Source organism: Patella vulgata, chromosome 7 (genome assembly GCF_932274485.2).
Source record: "Patella vulgata chromosome 7, xgPatVulg1.2, whole genome shotgun sequence".
NCBI classification, from domain to species: Eukaryota; Metazoa; Mollusca; class Gastropoda; family Patellidae; genus Patella; species Patella vulgata.
Genome location: NC_065885.2, coordinates 60818423 through 60837601, shown reverse-complemented (window position 1 = coordinate 60837601; position 19179 = coordinate 60818423). Strand labels below are relative to the sequence as shown.

The 19179-nt window shown below is 36.4% G+C and overlaps 2 long non-coding RNA genes across 2 annotated transcripts; one reads left to right on the top strand and one right to left on the bottom strand.

Annotated features, from left to right (window-relative positions):
- Positions 1–899: 899 nt before the first annotated feature.
- On the top strand, positions 900–17669 carry LOC130013624 (uncharacterized). Its single transcript, XR_008788825.1, has 6 exons — positions 900–1165; positions 3194–3223; positions 3598–3957; positions 10584–10823; positions 15780–15849; positions 16306–17669. It is a non-coding gene; the product is annotated as an uncharacterized LOC130013624 (long non-coding RNA).
- LOC130013625 (uncharacterized) lies at positions 5847–8726 on the bottom strand. The gene is made up of 3 exons (XR_008788826.1): positions 8399–8726; positions 7726–7795; positions 5847–7116 (listed from the first exon to the last, which is right to left on the bottom strand). It is a non-coding gene; the product is annotated as an uncharacterized LOC130013625 (long non-coding RNA).
- Positions 17670–19179: the final 1510 nt, after the last annotated feature.

Sequence of the window (19179 nt, the reverse complement as noted above, 5' to 3'; positions counted from 1 at the left end):
GAGGTATGTGGTCACACTGACGTAACTTTCAGACATAAATCTTTAAAAAAAATAAATGTTATATCAGAGTTTAGTTAATCGTTCGTTTTATAACATGGTGTTGTATGTGAGATATGCGATATTGTACGTGACACAGTGAATGTACATATTTCAAAATGCAGTCAGGCATGTCTTATCCTTGGCGTAATTATTAACAAGCTTTAAATGTTGAGAATAATTTAAAGGAGCTAACCCTCTAGTCTTTGGCACCTAGAAATGGATACAAATGGGTCGCAACGAATATAATAATGTAATAGGAATGCTAGTAAACTGATTTACATTAAATCGCTTCTGATTTTCCTCTAATTTCAAATCAGTTATGTGCGGCGAAATACGCGAAAAGTCTCAATCGAATGACAATCTCTAGCGTCTGGTCATTTCAGTCTACACCGATGGTATTTATTGCGCATGCTCTCAAAATAACAATATGGCGACACCGTTTGACATGACTTGCGGAATATGTTTAGCCTCATTCTTCGAGTCCCTTGTTACAAATGGCACTGAAACGCACCCTGGTATACGATTCGTGTACCATTGGTAAAATGTTTATTTTGTCTTAGATATTGGATATCTTTTCCCGGTAAGATCAAAACATCAATGTTGATTTAAATTGACAAATAATTTGTGTTTTCAATGTCAAAGACTGTGGATGATATTGAGTTAAAGACTTAGCTACTTTAAATAGACTACGTATTAGTGGTTTATAATTGAATAAGTTATATGGGTTCTTTATTTTCGAAACTTTCACTATTGATTCCTAATGTATTACATGTATGGGTTGCCTGAAGTTTACAACAAAAGGGGTCACTGAACAGCGTTACCAATAGCTAGTTATATATATTATAAATATACCTGTAACAAGGACGTATTTATTACTGTATAAATATCAAGCTCAACGTATAGGTATTTGTGAAGGAAAGATGGTCAAACGCATTATGAATGTGTAACTCCACTACTACAAGATATAAATCAGAAATGTGTTAAATAATATTGGTTGTGACTAGTTTAATCGCACAAATGTTTTACAGTAAAATGGCCATATGAACACGGCGAATAATGGCCAGATCGCATACGGAAATATTTTGTTTCGTCGCGGTCATTATAACGTTATATATTGGTGTTGTGGGTAAGTAAATATTAATAATACTAGTTAGTATATCTCTCTGACTTCAATCGTACCTTTATATATAAATTCAAAGTGTAATTTACAATGCCACATTATAAAATAACACTGGTGAGTTATTAATGATAAGACTGTTAAATAATTAACTTTTTGCTACTAAAACTGTTTTAGATACAATTAAAACGGAATCTTGTTAATAGTGTCGGCTCTATTAGAACATATTTTCGATTCCAAAGTGGCCACGCATGAAACCATGTCTGTTAGTTCGGTCAAAGGTCACGATATTTAAACTAAATTTTCATCATCCTAGGCCAGTGCTTATGTTGAGACATAACCTCTCCCCCAAATTCTTTAATATGGCCAACAATCACGTGTCCTAACCTTATTTACATAGTGTATTTATTATTGCAATTCTCATTTGGTGAGAGAGAGAGAAAGAGAGGGAGAGAGAGGTGGGGTTTAACGTCCACTCGACACAAACTAGGTCATTTCGGGACTAACATATGGTTTAATTTTACTTCAATAATTCGCTTGCACGTAGGTGTCTTTAGCAGTGGGAGGAAACCGGAGGACCCGGAGAAAACACACGAGGCTGGACAGGCGACCCTACTCCTTGTCACGTAAAACCGGGGATTCGAAACCACGTCCTTTTGATAAAATTACCAGCGAAATGCATAAACATTCTTTAAAAAATATCTATAAAGCCACCGATATTGTTTCCAAATCAACAGCAGAGAACACAGTTCGCCGGCATTTGAATAATTCATTGATGTTTTACCCTTTACACATTGTGTAAGCATATGATCTTGGTTCTTGGTTGTCTAAGCTACTTGCCAGATCCTATTAAAGTATATTACCGCAACTTTTGATCCTATTTCTTGTCATAACACCAGAGTGTACCAAACAAGTAAGAGCATACTATCATGGGCGTTGGGGGTCAGTCACAGAATGAATCAATCATTAACTAAAACGAGTTTTCCACAAATGTTATTGCACAAGGTTTTAAGTATTGAAGTATTCAAAAAATAAACCGCGAGCGACTTAATTTTACAATTATATTTGTATGATAAATGGTCTCATTCTCTGATGTTTGTGCCCGAAAAACGGAAATACATGTATATTGTCCGAAAAAATGGACGGTTCACCGAATCGGAATGGGGAGGGCTGTAATCCTGGAACCGAGTAATCATGTCAACGTGCAATCGACCAAGGAGCAGGATGCCAAGTTCCATGCCAATCGTAGTTGAATTGGCGGAACTTTAGCCGTTTATTCTAAAAGGTTGATCCCAAGACGAATAACAAGGACAACATAATGATTAGTTCCTTTCCAAATTGTATAGTCAGTATTGGGGAAACACTCCTTTGAATTTGCAGAACACTAAGACATCAAGAAATGGGGGACTGTCATCCGTTTCTATTTCCATTGTGAATTTTATCCTCGTTTGTCGACTGTTGAAATGTTGGAGTAGCGTTTCTGGGTTGTTGTTTTGATTGAGGACCACAAATGCATCATCGACTCTGCGATACCAACAAAGGGGTTTGATGGGGGAAGTCTGTAATGCATCAGTTTCAAAGCTGGTCATGAATACTTCAGACAGTAGTGGTGATAGTGGTTTACCCATAGGCAGGCCATGTATTTGTTGATGATATTCATCACCCCATCTAAAGTAAGTGGCAGTTATACATAGACGTAACAGTTGAATGATATTATCAGTGGTTAGGTGGGTGTCCAGTGGGGTATATAAGTCATTGATTTTATTTTAAAGTATTTGGTGTGTCTGAGCTGTGGGGATATTAGTGAACAAGTCTACTATATACCTGTATAATTTGCTTGATAAAGAGGAGAGTATCCTCGTCGAAACGTCGCTTAGTATTAAACTCAGTAATGTTGTATCCATAAAATTGTACCTTGTTTTAATATGTTCAATTACTAAATACCAATCAAAGAAGATATAAAAAGTACTTTATTATTCGGTTTAAAGACGTCTATCTTATTTCTAATAACCTTTGTTTGGTTGTTTTTATTTTCAGTCTGCATGAACTGCTTTGGTTCTGTCAACAGTAAGTAAATTAGCTAAGACAATTTTTATATTTTGATTTGGGAAACAAACTAAATTTCTAATGAGGGAAAATTAAAGTATTGTTAACATATTAACAGGGTTTATGTTGGCATTCTAATGTTTAGATTTTTAATGAAATACAATTTGCACGACTTATTTTTAAAAATATAGAATAGTACATTGGGCGGTATAATAACATAGTGAAAATTACACAATAAATCAGACGTTATTTGATCTTTGTTTTCGTCAACTATTCAATTCAAATTGGAACAAATGTAATCGAAGTTTCTTTATTAACATTTTCTTTTTTAAACATATTTCACACAATTTCGTAGTTCTAGAGTTATTCAGTGTTTGTGGCTAATCATTTTTAAGGTTTGAAACCTGTAGTGCCGTTTTGTAGTATTCTGTCAGCACGCGGAAGTGTGATTTATTTATCTGGAATAGATAATGGTACAAATGGTATCGACTGTAATTGTTCCATTAGTTTATATACATCTAATCAAGATCCTGTGAAAATTGAAATAAAGAATGTAACTCTCTCCAACCAGTGTGATTATCAATTATTTTCTGTATATAGAAATACAAGTACAATTCTGTATTCGTGTGTTCAAAATTTAAATGTACAACCTTTTAAGTTGAGACCTATGGAAACTGTGCGATTACATATGGAGACAGGAACTTATAATGGTTTTGGATTTCCGTTTTGTCTTCAACTAAGTATTAATAGTACAGGTAAATATTCCTATTTGATTAAAGTAAACATATGTATCTATCTATTTGATTAAATCAGTAGGTATTATGTTGCCGAATCCTGAATGTAAACGTTTATCCACAACGACCCCTATTATCATCGCCCAATAGAGATGTCCGCCCGACTAGTAGACAAACTAATGTATCCCTACAAACACCCTGTCAATTACAAGTAGACACTCAGAGTATGCTTTGATGTACACATCAGATTAAACGTTGAATGAATGAATAAATGAAATGGTGTTTTATCAATACGTCATCTTCAGCAGGATGTTATAGCGCCCAATATATAGTAGTCTTAACGAGATTCACTAAACAATATCAAAGAAATATATTTATACACGTAATTAACAAATATCACAGAGAGTAAATACCAATAAAAATACTTCCGATATGTACATAATAGTAAGTGCAGGATGACCGCACTACATACAAAATAAAACCGACAAGACAAACTACATAGACATTGCAAAAATAAACAACAAATATCCGGGTGTCAGTCGTAAGCGTCTACTACGCTATGCCGTCCCTGGCCTATAATGATACCAGCTTTACTCAAAATATGATTCACGAGAAAGACGTAGTGGTCGTCTTATGAATGACGTATTTATGGTTAGAATGAAAAGGATTAGCACTGTGCCGTATATTCAGATATCTGTGAACAATCTGGAATGTTGCCCATTGATTCCTGACCGTGATTCGTGTGGTTTATTGGAATCAATTAATATATTTGTAGCATTTGCAGGTTCTCAAATAAGACTAGAATGTACCACAAAGTCACCAATAACCACATCGCCACCAACAACAACTGAAGAACCACCTTATGATAGTTCTGGTCGATGTAAGTATATTGGTCTTCTACATTTACTACTAAAGATTTCTTTTCAAATCAAAATGTAAAAACAATGGAGCATAGAATAAAACAAAAAAGGTTGTGTGTGTGGGGGGGGGTCTAATATAATATGTAGAATTAAAACCAGGCAATCGCTTAAAAAATGTTATTTAAAATCAAAGGTTGTAGTAAAATACCCTCCATACCTTCAGACGCTGTTTTACCCACCAAAGTTGATAACCGTCAGGTACGGTTGTAGATCAACAAGGTTCATCTCTGCGTTGAACGTGCAGGGGCATGTAATGGAACAAGGTTCCTAGCACAAATTCAAATGCAACCACGGTGGCCCGGAGAATCCATAGAAAAGACATAGAAATACAATTACAATTTGTTACTCTTAAAATGACATAAGTAGACTGTCGACGAGACATTTGGCTTATTCATTACAACTAGATTCTATGTTTAGGATTAATCAACTCTATTAAAATGGGGACATGTGAGGAGAGAGGCTTTTACGGGATACTCCACAACAATCAAACCCTACACTTGTATTATATTTACAGCGATATAATAATTGGATCTATTCTAATGTAATGTATTTACAGTGCTTGGTATAACAATTGGATCTATTCTGGCTATTCTGGTTGTGGTAGCTGTAGTTATTACAATTGTTTGGTCAGTATACAAAACGGTTTGATACACACATTATTTTATGTTAAACAGCTAGTAATGCCGTTAATCAATTTATAGAGCGTCAAGTCATTGCTGTGATACTCAATGGTAGAACATACAAAACACAAAACAAAGAATCCATGTAACACTTTTTGTTTTATTACACACTTCTTAAAACCTTAGGGGGGTTGGATGGCCAACTGGTTAGCGCGTGCGCGCTGTATCATGAGGCCTTTCATTGAGTCAACCTTATGTGGTTATACGTGACAAGGAGCAGGGTTGCCTGTCCAACCTCGTGGGTTTTCTCCGGGTCCTCTGGTTTCCTCCCACTGCTAAATGAAATGTAGTTTTTGGCAAATCGGCCTCACTCGTGATATCTACGATATGAAATAAATAACTATTATTATATATATATAAAAACAGGTATAAGCAAGTATTACAGTTAACGTAATTAAAATTAAATATTTAAAATATAAAAAAAATTGAAAAGACAAGTATATATATTCAAATTAAACTTTTCTATGAAAATGTGTCGCTTTAAAAACGTCCAACGCTTCACAATGTATACCCGGTTGTGCAGATAAATCCTGTAATGACTTGCAACGGAAGTATTTGGAATTAATATTTTTGAGATACTCAAAATGTGCTTAACTTTGAAAGGAACATGACAGTGTTCACATTCCGGTTGAGGCTCTCGCTTCAAGATGGAAATGTGAGTTAAATAGTATGACCAATGCGAGTGCGACACAAAACAACTTCATCCCTCCTAAGTCTAGTTTGATGTGGTGAAGTTTGTTTGTGCCTGCAAGACCCAAGATCAATTGGTTTGAACATATATACTGTCTATCATTTTTCATTTGTAAGTTATTTGCTTAAAGATACGGAAATTTCAGTAAAATTGATCCACTCTGAACCGAGATTTTAGCGATTGATTTTTCGGCCTAGCCTCGATCATCATTACCAAAGTCTCGGTCCGATAAAAACATAGTCTCGATTATCCATTTCACGATTAAATTATGAATCAAAGTTGAACAGCAAATCGGACCCTAATCCGATAAATATCGCAGGCTAGCGTTGATACCGAGTATTGATTATGGTCTGGATAAGTTAATTAATATATAATTAATAATTTAGATAACATTCCAGGCCTAAAGAAATACCTGCAATAGGTAGATTTAGCTCTTGCCTAATGCATGTTTAATTAGGCGTTCTACAACTATTTCTTTTGTAAAAGTGTGTATTCGTCACCACGTGGTCCAACTGTGTGACCCGTTGACGCGTCCTTACCAGAACTACTTTTCTTGGCGGTTTTATTAACCACAGCATATTCAACAGGTTGATGAGCAACTGAGTTATCTGCATCTTTATGAACATAATTAGTTTCATTGCTTGAAATATAAAGATCATTTTTAAGATATATCATGCCTGCGTGGTTACTTCCCGTTCTTCCTACCGGCTCCTCGTCATCAATATTTTTATAAAGATCATTTTCTAAATAGATCATTCTCTGATTACCAGGGTTCGTGTTTTGGTTGTTGTGACCATTGGCGTTGCTTTTGGGTGTTACAGCTACATTTACATAATTATGTGGCCTATCTTGTGGTTGTAGGGGCCTTTTCCTTCGTATTTTCACCAAGCTAAAACAAATAAATACCAATATTACTAAAGTATATGGAATGTGGTTCATATATTATGTTAATAATTTGTAACTCTTCTTTGATTGGCATTTAGTAGAACATATTAACACGAGGTACAATTTTATGGATACACAATCATTTGCTTGATAAAGACCTTTGTCGGTGCAGATGTAGGAGAGAAATGGGGTTTAACGTCCACTCGACACAGACTAGGTCATTTCGGGACTCACATATGGTTTATTTTTATTTCAATAACTCGCTTGCGCGAAGGAGTCTTTAGCAGTGGGAGGAAACCAGAGGACCCGGAGAAAACCCACGAGGTTGGACAGGCAACCCTGCTCCTTGTCACGTAAAACCACATAAGGTTGACTCAATGAAAGGCCTCATGATACAGCGCGCACGCGCTAACCAGTTGGCCATCCAACCCCCCTAAGGTTTTAAGAAGTGTGTAATAAAACAAAAAGTGTTACATGGATTCTTTGTTTTGTGTTTTGTATGTTCTACCATTGAGTATCACAGCAATGACTTGACGCTCTATAAATTGATTAACGGCATTACTAGCTGTTTAACATAAAATAATGTGTGTATCAAACCGTTTTGTATACTGACCAAACAATTGTAATAACTACAGCTACCACAACCAGAACAGCCAGAATAGATCCAATTGTTATACCAAGCACTGTAAATACATTACATTAGAATAGATCCAATTATTATATCGCTGTAAATATAATACAAGTGTAGGGTTTGATTGTTGTGGAGTATCCCGTAAAAGCCTCTATCCTCACATGTCCCCATTTTAATAGAGTTGATTAATCCTAAACATAGAATCTAGTTGTAATGAATAAGCCAAATGTCTCGTCGACAGTCTACTTATGTCATTTTAAGAGTAACAAATTGTAATTGTATTTCTATGTCTTTTCTATGGATTCTCCGGGCCACCGTGGTTGCCTTTGAATTTGTGCTAGGAACCTTGTTCCATTACCTGCCCCTGCACGTTCAACGCAGAGATGAACCTTGTTGATCTACAACCGTACCTGACGGTTATCAACTTTGGTGGGTAAAACAGCGTCTGAAGGTATGGAGGGTATTTTACTACAACCTTTGTATTTTAAATAACATTTTTTAAGCGATTGCATGGTTTTAATTCTACATATTATATTAGACCCCCCCCCCCCCACACACACACAACCTTTTTTGTTTTATTCTATGCTCCATTGTTTTTACATTTTGATTTGAAAAGAAATCTTTAGTAGTAAATGTAGAAGACCAATATACTTACATCGACCAGAACTATCATAAGGTGGTTCTTCAGTTGTTGTTGGTGGCGATGTGGTTATTGGTGACTTTGTGGTACATTCTAGTCTTATTTGAGAACCTGCAAATGCTACAAATATATTAATTGATTCCAATAAACCACACGAATCACGGTCAGGAATCAATGGGCAACATTCCAGATTGTTCACAGATATCTGAATATATGGCACAGTGCTAATCCTTTTCATTCTAACCATAAATACGTCATTCATAAGACGACCACTACGTCTTTCTCGTGAATCATATTTTGAGTAAAGCTGGTATCATTATAGGCCAGGGACGGCATAGCGTAGTAGACGCTTACGATTGACACCCGGATATTTGTTGTTTATTTTTGCAATGTCTATGTAGTTTGTCTTGAAATTCCTCTAGGTGGTTTATTACTTCAGTATTCCAACTTATTGCAATTGTTATAACATTCAATCAATCGACGAAGATCTCTGTACAAATGTTATTCATGTTTGCCAGTTTATCTGATTTGTCATACATACTATTCAAAAAAAGTAGGGGATATTTGATTTTTAAGTGTTATTAAAGTCACCTAATGAAACTGACGAAGAAACAAATGACAAAATGAAATGAAGTTAACATTCATCGATTTATTCCAAATGATCGTTAGACTAAGTAAGGCACAGACTGACCATTATAAGGGTAAAATGATACCCGGGGTCAAACAGCAAAGTTACCACAGCATCACAACCAAGTCAGTAACGGGTAAATCCTCCTCTGTTTGCCAAACAAGCATTGATCCGACGTGGCATACTCCTAATGAGACGTCTAAGGTCATTTTGGTCCAGATTGTCCCATTCCTGTTGCAACGCAACAGCAAGTTCTTGGACATTGGTAGGACGTTGTTGACTTTGACGTAACCTCTGTCCAAGCATGTCCCAGACATGCTCGATGGGGGAGACGTCGGGACTCAGTGCTGGCCAAGGTAATGTGGTGATGTTCTGTTGTTGGAGGTAACCTGTAACGATCCTGGCCCTGTGACATCTTGCGTTGTCATCCTGGAAAATGAAACGGCGGCCATGACGTCGTGCGAACGGCACAACATGGACTGCCAAGATGTTGTCCCGGTAGTACTGGCCTGTAACACGCCCTGCAATAACATGTAAAGCCGTTCTTCCAGCAACAGTGATGCCTCCCCACACCATAACAGAACCACCCCCAAATCGATCATGTCTGATGACGTTAACGTCTTGGAAGCGCTCGTTTCGACGACGCCACACCCTCCGACGTCTGTCCAAAAAATCAACAGTGAACCTTGACTCATCTGAAAACATCACATTGCTCCAGCGTCGATTATCCCAGTGTTGACGATCCCTACACCAACGACGTCTTGCCTGAATGTGATGATCTCTCAAACAAGGGATCACGCGAGGGCGTCGGGCGCGAAGGTGACCCCTATGCAGTCGATTCCGAACCGTCTGGCCACTCACTCTCACACCAGTGTCTGTTTGAAGACGAGCGCTGATCTGATTTGCTGTGATGACACGATTTCTCAAGGCCAAGGTACGGATAAATCGATCCTGGGCTTGAGTTGTCGCCCTTGGTCGACCTGAGCGTGGTCTGTCCTGTACAGATTGTGTATCACGGTATCTGGACCATAGCCTGCTTATGACAGACTGAGAAACATTCATCGTCCGCGCCACAACCGCCTGTGTTGTGCCGATCTGTAGCATGCCAAGGGCACGTAACCTTTCATTTTGGGTAAGCCGACGCATATCAAAATGTGTTTCCTGGTCACTAAAACAATTAAACTGATGTTTCCACCCTAGAATTCAATGTCACGATGACTGTAACATTCAAAGTCAGAGTCGTGCAAATCTTGGGTTGGACCCCCATGATGATCCCAAGCATCACCTGCATTCCATGCGGTAGCTATTGGTGCGTTTGGGCGTCACATGTAACTGGAAATGTTTCTTCTGTTAGGTTCTATAGTGACTTTTTTCGTAGTCATTTGCATATTTTAGTATTATGCCCCCAAAATCAAATATCCCCTACTTTTTTTGAATAGTATATATATGTATAAATGTAGTGACAGTGATATGTCACCAGAATAACGCTAATATCGAATATCAAAACTTAATTTCACACAATTATTCAAGGCCGTGATTCAAGGGCTTTAATTCAATTATTTAATATTTTAGCGGATTCGAGTATTAAGCTACACTGCACATCCAAGTCAACAACAACCACAGCTTCACCTACATTAACATACATGACACCAGCAAGCGGAAACACTTCGTCGACGATTTCTAACAATAACATACCAACTTCCAGTACCGGGATAAAAGATGGTACGAGTTACACAAGGTTTACCTCTAACACCAGTAGTGTAATTCATTCAACAACGAAACCACAACCAAACAATGATGATTCAAATCGCAGTACGTATAATATTGGTCATTAAGTTTAACTCATGATTTGTTCATAAAATTGTAAAGACAAGTTGTCGTTCTTTGTTTTGTTATCAAATAAGTGTCTGAAATGCATGACGTATTTGACAATTCACTGTTTGTTTTATCAAAATGACATTTATTTTTCTATAATGATTTAAAAATAAAAACTGGAAAATATGTAATCGGGTAATAAATAAAATATATTATTTACATAATTCAAATCCGATATGACAAAAACAAGGTTCCATGGAAAAGGAGTAATTGAAACCCACTGTCAGGACATAATGCTTGCCCTCGCAAATATTGATGGTATGTTAGTCTCAATCTATCTATCTATACTAATATTTGTGACTGTCGTTTGTCTGTCTGTTTGTCTGTCTGTTCGGGGTTGGCGGCTACATTAGGTCTGCCCCGAGTCTGAAATTTGGGGGATAGGGGTAGCTCGGACCGGGGAGTCACATAGGCCAAGTGGCGTTAGTGTACCACTTCCGGTTTCGGAGTTATGACCCCCGAGCGAAGCCGGGTATCCTGCTATATGACATAATTAAAGTATCCATTTAAGGGCTGAGGGCAGGTCCTTAATGAGGTCAGGTGCGTATAAGTTTTTTTTTAGAGAATTCTCTTAATCTATACTAGTCCGGTGTATAAGATTCCCATTGTGTGTGTGTGGAGGGGAGGGAGAGGGGCAACATGTATTTTTGTGAACAGAAATCATTTGGTTCAATATTGACCTTAAAAGTGGTTTCTCGATAGCCTTTTCGTTCAGTATTTATATTTGGTCATTCAAAATATTAATATGATGGTACTTTTCAAGAGACTTGGAAATGTAAATCAAAAACACAGTAAATCAGAGACATGTTTAGATATTAGTTTATTCTTAGTCTTCATCAGAAGATTCAAAATCAAAAGTTAATAATATGAGCGAGATAAAGATCTTCTTGGTTGCTTACCAACAACTCGCATATGTCCTTTGGATATACTTCAGATACCAGTTCACATTATAAATCTTCATTCCAGCCATGTTATCTTTTTTTTTCACTCGGAAAATCTTTCTACTAGCATCATCTACTGATATAAGTCGCCTTCCGCGATATTTTCTACCTTTGTACGTCTCATTATCGATCAAAATGTGTATTTTTGGATCATCGTTTGCGAGGTGAACGATTGTGATGTCTATTTCGCCCGAGCAAGAACACAAAATACAATTTGTTTCAGCGCCCCCATTAATTTGCAATGCGAAGAGAAGTAGGTAAGCTATTTTGGTGTCCTCGTGATTTGTTGTCAGTTCTAGGATATTCTCGACACTTTCAATACTAATCTTGATATAAGTGTCAAGGAATACCTCGACCTGCATTCTTTTAGTGGTAATGACTATCTGTTTTTCTTTTACAAGATAATTCCAACTTTCTAACAATTTTTAAAGAGCTGGGACAGGCAAATCATGTTTCTGATTACGTAATTGCTGGAATAGAAATAATTGTTTGTACCAAGTACGGTGAAAAGCAACTTAAATCAGTAGATGACATTAGAAGAAAGATTTTTCTGGAGGAATTTTAAACGCAACACTTACGTAGCAATAATATGGAGACAGATTGCAAAACCAATGATCGAACAAGATGACCTTGCGATACAATACAAAGCTGGAACCAGGGGCGTACATAACGATTTTGTTGGGGGGGGGGGTGTTTAGCCAAAATGCGACCGACTGACGCACATACCCCCAGTACGAGTGACGCAGTCAGTAGTCGCGCACAACAGGTGCGAGTTTTCTAGGGGCCATGTGCAATAGCGGATCTAGACGCTGGGAATAGGGGGTGGGGTGGGGTGGGTTCCAAATCTAGGGAGCCATCCACAATCCCACCCCACAATGAATGTCAACAAAATACTGGCTATAACATTAAAGTTACAATTTCATATTTTTAAGTTATATTTTTAAAATGTATTAAAATAAAGCCTTAAAATAGATGGTATCTATATATAAACAGTCCTACCTTGTTAAAGAATAATCCTATTAATCCTATAATTCACTATTGCCAGCTGAGAAATTGGCAAAAATATCATTTTCAACTTCAAATTCCAACTTTTGAAGGTAGCTAATGCATGGAGGCAATAGGAAAACAAGGGAGGTAATTGTGTTATTATTTCCTGTGTCAATGATTTTTAAGGGTGGGAAATAATGCCCATGGTCGTATAATAGTGAGTTGACAACCTATTGAGCAAAAGACATAGACATAATTATGTTTTGACTTTCTTAGAAAATATGAAATTCTCGCTTTAAGCGTCCCAGTAGAACATAGATAGTATTGCATAATTATATAATGTTCGCCGATCGTTGTCTCGCCGTAAAGCAGTTTAATTTAAGTTGACATAAAGTTTATGTCATATATGATGATTGTGCCTATAACACTGAGCAACCAGAGAAAATTTTGAAAAATTGAGTCAATATCCTAGCATTTGAGGTCATTGCTGGGAGAAAGTCTTGTGGACGAGAGGACCAGAAATGTGAGTCAATGGGACAGAATCTCGAGATCTGCCCCTGTCATTTGCGCCTGTTTTGCAAGAGTTGATATAACATTTGTATATTCTGACGCCCCACGACCCACACACCAGTATAACTGGGCAGCTCACTATAATCGTGAATATGATAGTGCAGAGACGGTATCAGGCAACAAAGGAATAGAAAAATGATGTTATAAAGGAATCGAGCGCCGCAGGCGGTAAAAAATTTCAGATATGTAACCGAGCTTTTAATTTTTCGGAACTGGGCCTGAAAATGTTAGTCAATGTCATGGCAAATGGAACCAAATTCTCGTTAACGAGAGGATAAGAAATGGGAGAGAATCTTGTGGCCTATCTGTCAATTTTGCCTGTTTTGTGATTATTTGTTTACCTCATTAATTCATTTAGACTGAGACCGACTGCGGTGAGTACTTTTTTTGAGACCGACTATTTTTTTGCCATGGGGAAAAACATTTCATAAAACAACATACTCACAACTGAATAAGTGTGACAAACATTTTTTCAAACATGACAAGCAGACATGGCTATTTTATACTATAGTTTTGTGTGACGTATGCAATTTAGGCTCAAGGATTCACGCTAATACTTAGTATTTGGGATCTATTCTGGCATTGTTTGTTTACATCATTAATTCATTAAGTCGCCGATGAATAATTTTGAGACCGACTGCAGTGACTGCACTTATTTTGATACCGACTATTTTTCTCTCTGGGGAAATTTTGTTCTTAGACCAACATACTCACAACAGAGAGAGCGAGATGGGGTTTAACGTCCACTCGACACAAACTAGGTCATTTCGGGACTAACATATGATCTTTTACATGCACGCCAATGTGTACACGGGAACTCTGTGTTTCGTACCATCCTAACGACTATACATGGGGGTTAACGTCCACTCGACACAAACTAGGTCATTTCGGGACTAACATATGGTTTAATTTTATTTCAGTAGTTCGCTTGCGCGTAGGTGTCTTTAACAGTGGGAGGAAATCGGAGGACGCGGAGAAAACCCACGAGGTTGGACAGGCGACCCTATTCCTTGTCACGTACCACATTTACGCCCCTGGCTGGAACGAAGATTTACTATGCGAATGTTTATCTGAAGCATATCCAAAGGATATATGCGAGCAGTTGATCACCCATAAAGAAGATATTTATCCCGCTCATATTATGAACTTTGATTTTGAATCTTCTGATGAAGAATATAAGAATAAACTAAAATCTAAACATGTTTATGTTTTTTTATTTACATTTCCAGATTTCTTGAAAAGTACTCTTATAATCAATCTGATCAAAATACAGATCTATATTTCGTATCGTTTTTTTTATACTTTCGATGCCATACATTACATGAACATGTGACCGGTTGTAGTGGGAGGTGGCGTCAGAGGTCATACGAGCGGTTTTTGACCCTATGACGCCAGACATTGATTAATCAACCAGCGTTGACAAGAACTCGCCGTAACAGACCGTTACATTGGCTAATCCCTCTCATTAACCAGAACGCGGCTTATATAACAACTCTTCCAGATCCTGGTTTTATGAAGACAAGTAAAACTATAAACTATAAAAAAACGGAAAGAAATAGGATCTGTGTTTTATTCAGATTGCATTATAATTTAATATTTTTAATGACGAAATTGGTATTGAACGAAGGCCACTTTTCAGGTCAATTTTGAACCAAGTGGTTTCTGTCCCAACAAATACATTTTGCCCCCCACCCCCATCAAATGGGAATTTATACACATATTTAGAGATGTGCAGCGGAATTAAAAAGTAATGTTTTTATCAAGCTCAAAGAAAATCATCATTTAAATCAACGTGAACTCATTTCCCGCCAATTTTACCCCACCCACCCTACACACACGCACACCTGCAACCACCTACCCCACCTCGCTACACATCAAAACAGTTGCCCAGGGGCATCATATACACTTATTTAGAGATGGACAGTCCTAGAAATTTATGTTTTATTAATATATAACATGATAATCATGTATGTCAACATAATGACATTGCCCCCCCCCCCCCCAATTGTAGACATTGGACGCCCCATATCTCGAAAACGCCCCCTCAAACGCCTGATCACCACCCAGAATCGGAATCTACGCAAAAAACTGGTCTAGGAAAACTTGGTCTCATAAATTCACAGCTCGGGTGGCGATCCCCCCCCCCCCCTTGGCCACCGGACTATACTAATATTTGTGACTGTCGTTTGTCTGTTAGTTCAGAGTTGGCAGCTACACTAGGTCTGTCCCAAGGCTGATATTTGGAGTTACGGGCAGCGCCGGGTCATCCGCTAGTATTTAAATAGTTTTTGATGTGTAATTATTTCTAATCTGATGTTTGTATTATATTTGATATTGTATTTTCAGTGGTGGCTTTATTAATTGGATCTATCCAATTTTTGTATTCTATTTACAGTGTTTGGTATAATAATTGGATCTAGTCTAGCTGTTCTGGTTGTGGTAGCTTTAGTTATTATAATTGTTTGGTAAGTATACAAAACATTTAAATCTTATGTTAATATTATTAATATATCGATAGAACATGTAAGTGGTGATCAATGGGGCTATTGCGCTTGCGTGCAAGTAGCCGTCAGGAAGAACTAAAATAAATATGCGACTGCCTGTACCTTTTGTAGCAAAGAATAATCTTTCTTAAATAAAATTAAGCTGAGTAAATATTATATCTGAAGCCTATTACGTCCATGTTCGTAAGCGCGATTATGAAAATCAGGGGCAGATAACTCATCTGATAACTATTTAATATCAGTAGATATAATATACAGTAAGAAACACACTGACAAAAGAAAGGTAGGATTAAAGTCCACTGGGCTTCCGTCCACCAGTTAGTCCCAATACTCACCAATTCTCGTTACTTTTCGCAATAACATGTCACATAAGTTTGTTTAGATACCCTATTAAATAAAAATATTTGTTCGTTCTAGTTTGATAAAAAGACGAAAGAAAGATGTCATATATGAAACGCCACGACAACCAAAACAGAGTTCACATATTTATATGGATTTACATGTTGAACGCAGCAAAACAACATTTATGTGAACAGCGTGGTGATTTAAAAAAATATATATATTGACTTTTAGTAGATGGGAATAATTGGGGCTAAGACCTCACCATTAAAATTTTACAGGTTTCGACGACTTGCCACACAAAAAGTGGTTGTATTGCTTTCTAAATGACAACCCAAAGCATGTGTTGTTTATGACAGAAAATAATGCAATATTGTGTAATCGTGCAGATTCACAAACTATTAAACCCTATATGTACTCTTATAAACAATGATGTGTAAAACTGAAGGGCGAGTTTTCAGATGCGTTCAGGTGTTAATCTAGCTAATTACCAGCTTTATTCTCATGCTGTGTATGTACCTACTAATGTGCAACTAGCTAAATTACTTGATGTTTGTAACAATGAAAACATAATTATAAACATTGCTAACATAACTTTCAATCTATTTATGTATTGGTAAGCTACTCATACTGGAATTTACATATTTATTGGTAAATTGAAATATACTCTTAAAAAAACGAAACGCAATAGTGACACTTCATCGTTAGTATAGGCTTGTTCTATTACGATCGCTTCGTTGCGACAGGAACCGCGACACGTCGCTGAACCAAACTGTTCTCCAGTGTTCCTGTGGCCATACCCTCTGTCTCTGAACCCATGGAAGTCGGATTTCACGGTGTCGGCGTATTTCAAAATATGATCATGTTTCACGTAGGCATTTACGGATTGTCTGATCTGCGATTCTACGCCATTCGGGAATTGTTGCTGCAGTAAGAGGTTGCTGTTGAAAACCGTTTCCGCAAATGACGTAACCGGATGTGACGTTCCAGGGCAAGTGGGGTCACTCGAGTTTGGGCGGTCACGTGTTGAACTTCGCTGTCGGTACCTACCCCGAAGGCGAGAAATGGTAATTTGGGAAACATTCAGCAGCTTGGCTACATCTGTCTGGGATTCACCTGCTTGTAACCGACCAATAGCGTTGTTGCGTTGGTCTTCGTTCAGATGTGGCATCACACGGCTCGTTGGGTATCACTTGGTTCGTTGAGTGTGCAACTAATTTTGAAATCGAGAGCCCCAGCATTTTAAAGGCCTTAGATTTAGGTTTCATGCTAAAAGCTCGCGAAGTTGTTAAACTTATGTCTTGGTGCCATCAAGCGAAAACAAATTTCGGCAAAAAGTATGACCAGTCACAATTAGTGACCTTACATTGAAAACCAATAATGAATTTACAATAAACACAACAGTTCTATGGATAACAATTACTGTATTTCTATAACGCTACGTTTCAACAATGATTCTCTTGTCGTTATCAAGCACAATACTGATACATAGTATATATATTTCGTTCCTTCTGTCTGTATTAGTATTGTGCTTGATAACGACAAGAGAATCATTGTTGAAACGTAGCTTTAATTAAATATAGTAATTGTTATCCATAGAACTGTTGTGTTTATTTTAATGTGTTCAATTACTAAATGCTATTCAAACAGTAAAAAATGAATTTCTTACATATATACATTAAAAACAAGTAAGATTTATGGAAACAACGATCCCGTTCAAATGCAAAAATGATGAAAAATGGACTGTGCGTTTCTTTTTTTGGATATCGAGAGAGAGAAATAGGGTTTAACGTCCACGAGACACAAAATAGGTCATTTCGGGACTAACATATGGTTAAATATTTTTCATTAATTCGCTTGCCCGTAGGGGTCTTTAGCAATGGGAGGACACCGGAGGACCCGGAGAAAACTCACGAGGTTGGACAGCGTACAACCAGGGAATCAAAACCACGCCAGTTGACTCAATGACAGACCTTATGATGCAGCGCGCACGTGCTAACCTTCTATCCAACGCCTTAGTTGTGACCCGTACAATTTCTGTTTAGGGCGGTTTATGTCTTAATTTTGCACGTCGCCCTTCCTATGTAAACAGTAAAAGATTTGATGGGATAACCGAAGTTCAAATACGAACTATTTTAATTTTTTTTATTTCCTATTTTTAATTTTGAACAATAATTTCTATTTTTAGTTTTGTAGAATAATTTTTGATAATTTTGTAATTTGTTTATTTCCTACTTTTATTTTTTATTTACTTTTTTCAAAATAACTTTTAGTTTTTCCAAAATAACTTTTAGTTTTGTAAAATAACTTTTAGTTTTGTAAAATAATGCTAACTTTTGTAAAATAATGTTTACTTTTGTAAAATAAGGTTTACTTTTGTAAAATAAGGTTTACTTTTGTAAAATAATTTTCTAATTATGCAAAATAATGCTTACTTTTGTAAAATAATGTTTACTTTTTTAAAATAATGTTTACTTTTGTAAAATAATGTTTACTTTTGTAAAATAAGGTTTACTTTTGTAAAATAAGGTTTACTTTTGTAAAATAAGTTTTACTTTTGTAAAATAATTTTCTAATTATGCAAACAAATTTTCTAATTATGCAAACAAATTTTCTAATTATGCAAACAAATTATCTAATTATGTAAAATGTTTACTTTTGTAAAATAAGGTTTACTTTTGTAAAATAAGGTTTACTTTTGTAAAATAAGTTTTACTTTTGTAAAATAATTTTCTAATTATGCAAACAAATTTTCTAATTATGCAAACAAATTTTCTAATTATGCAAACAAATTATCTAATTATGTAAAATAATTTCTAATTATGTAAAATAATTTCTAATTATGTAAAATAATTTCTAATTATGTAAAATAATTTCTAATTATGTAAAATAATTTCTAATTATGTAAAATAATTTCTAATTATGTAAAATAATTTCTAATTATGTAAAATA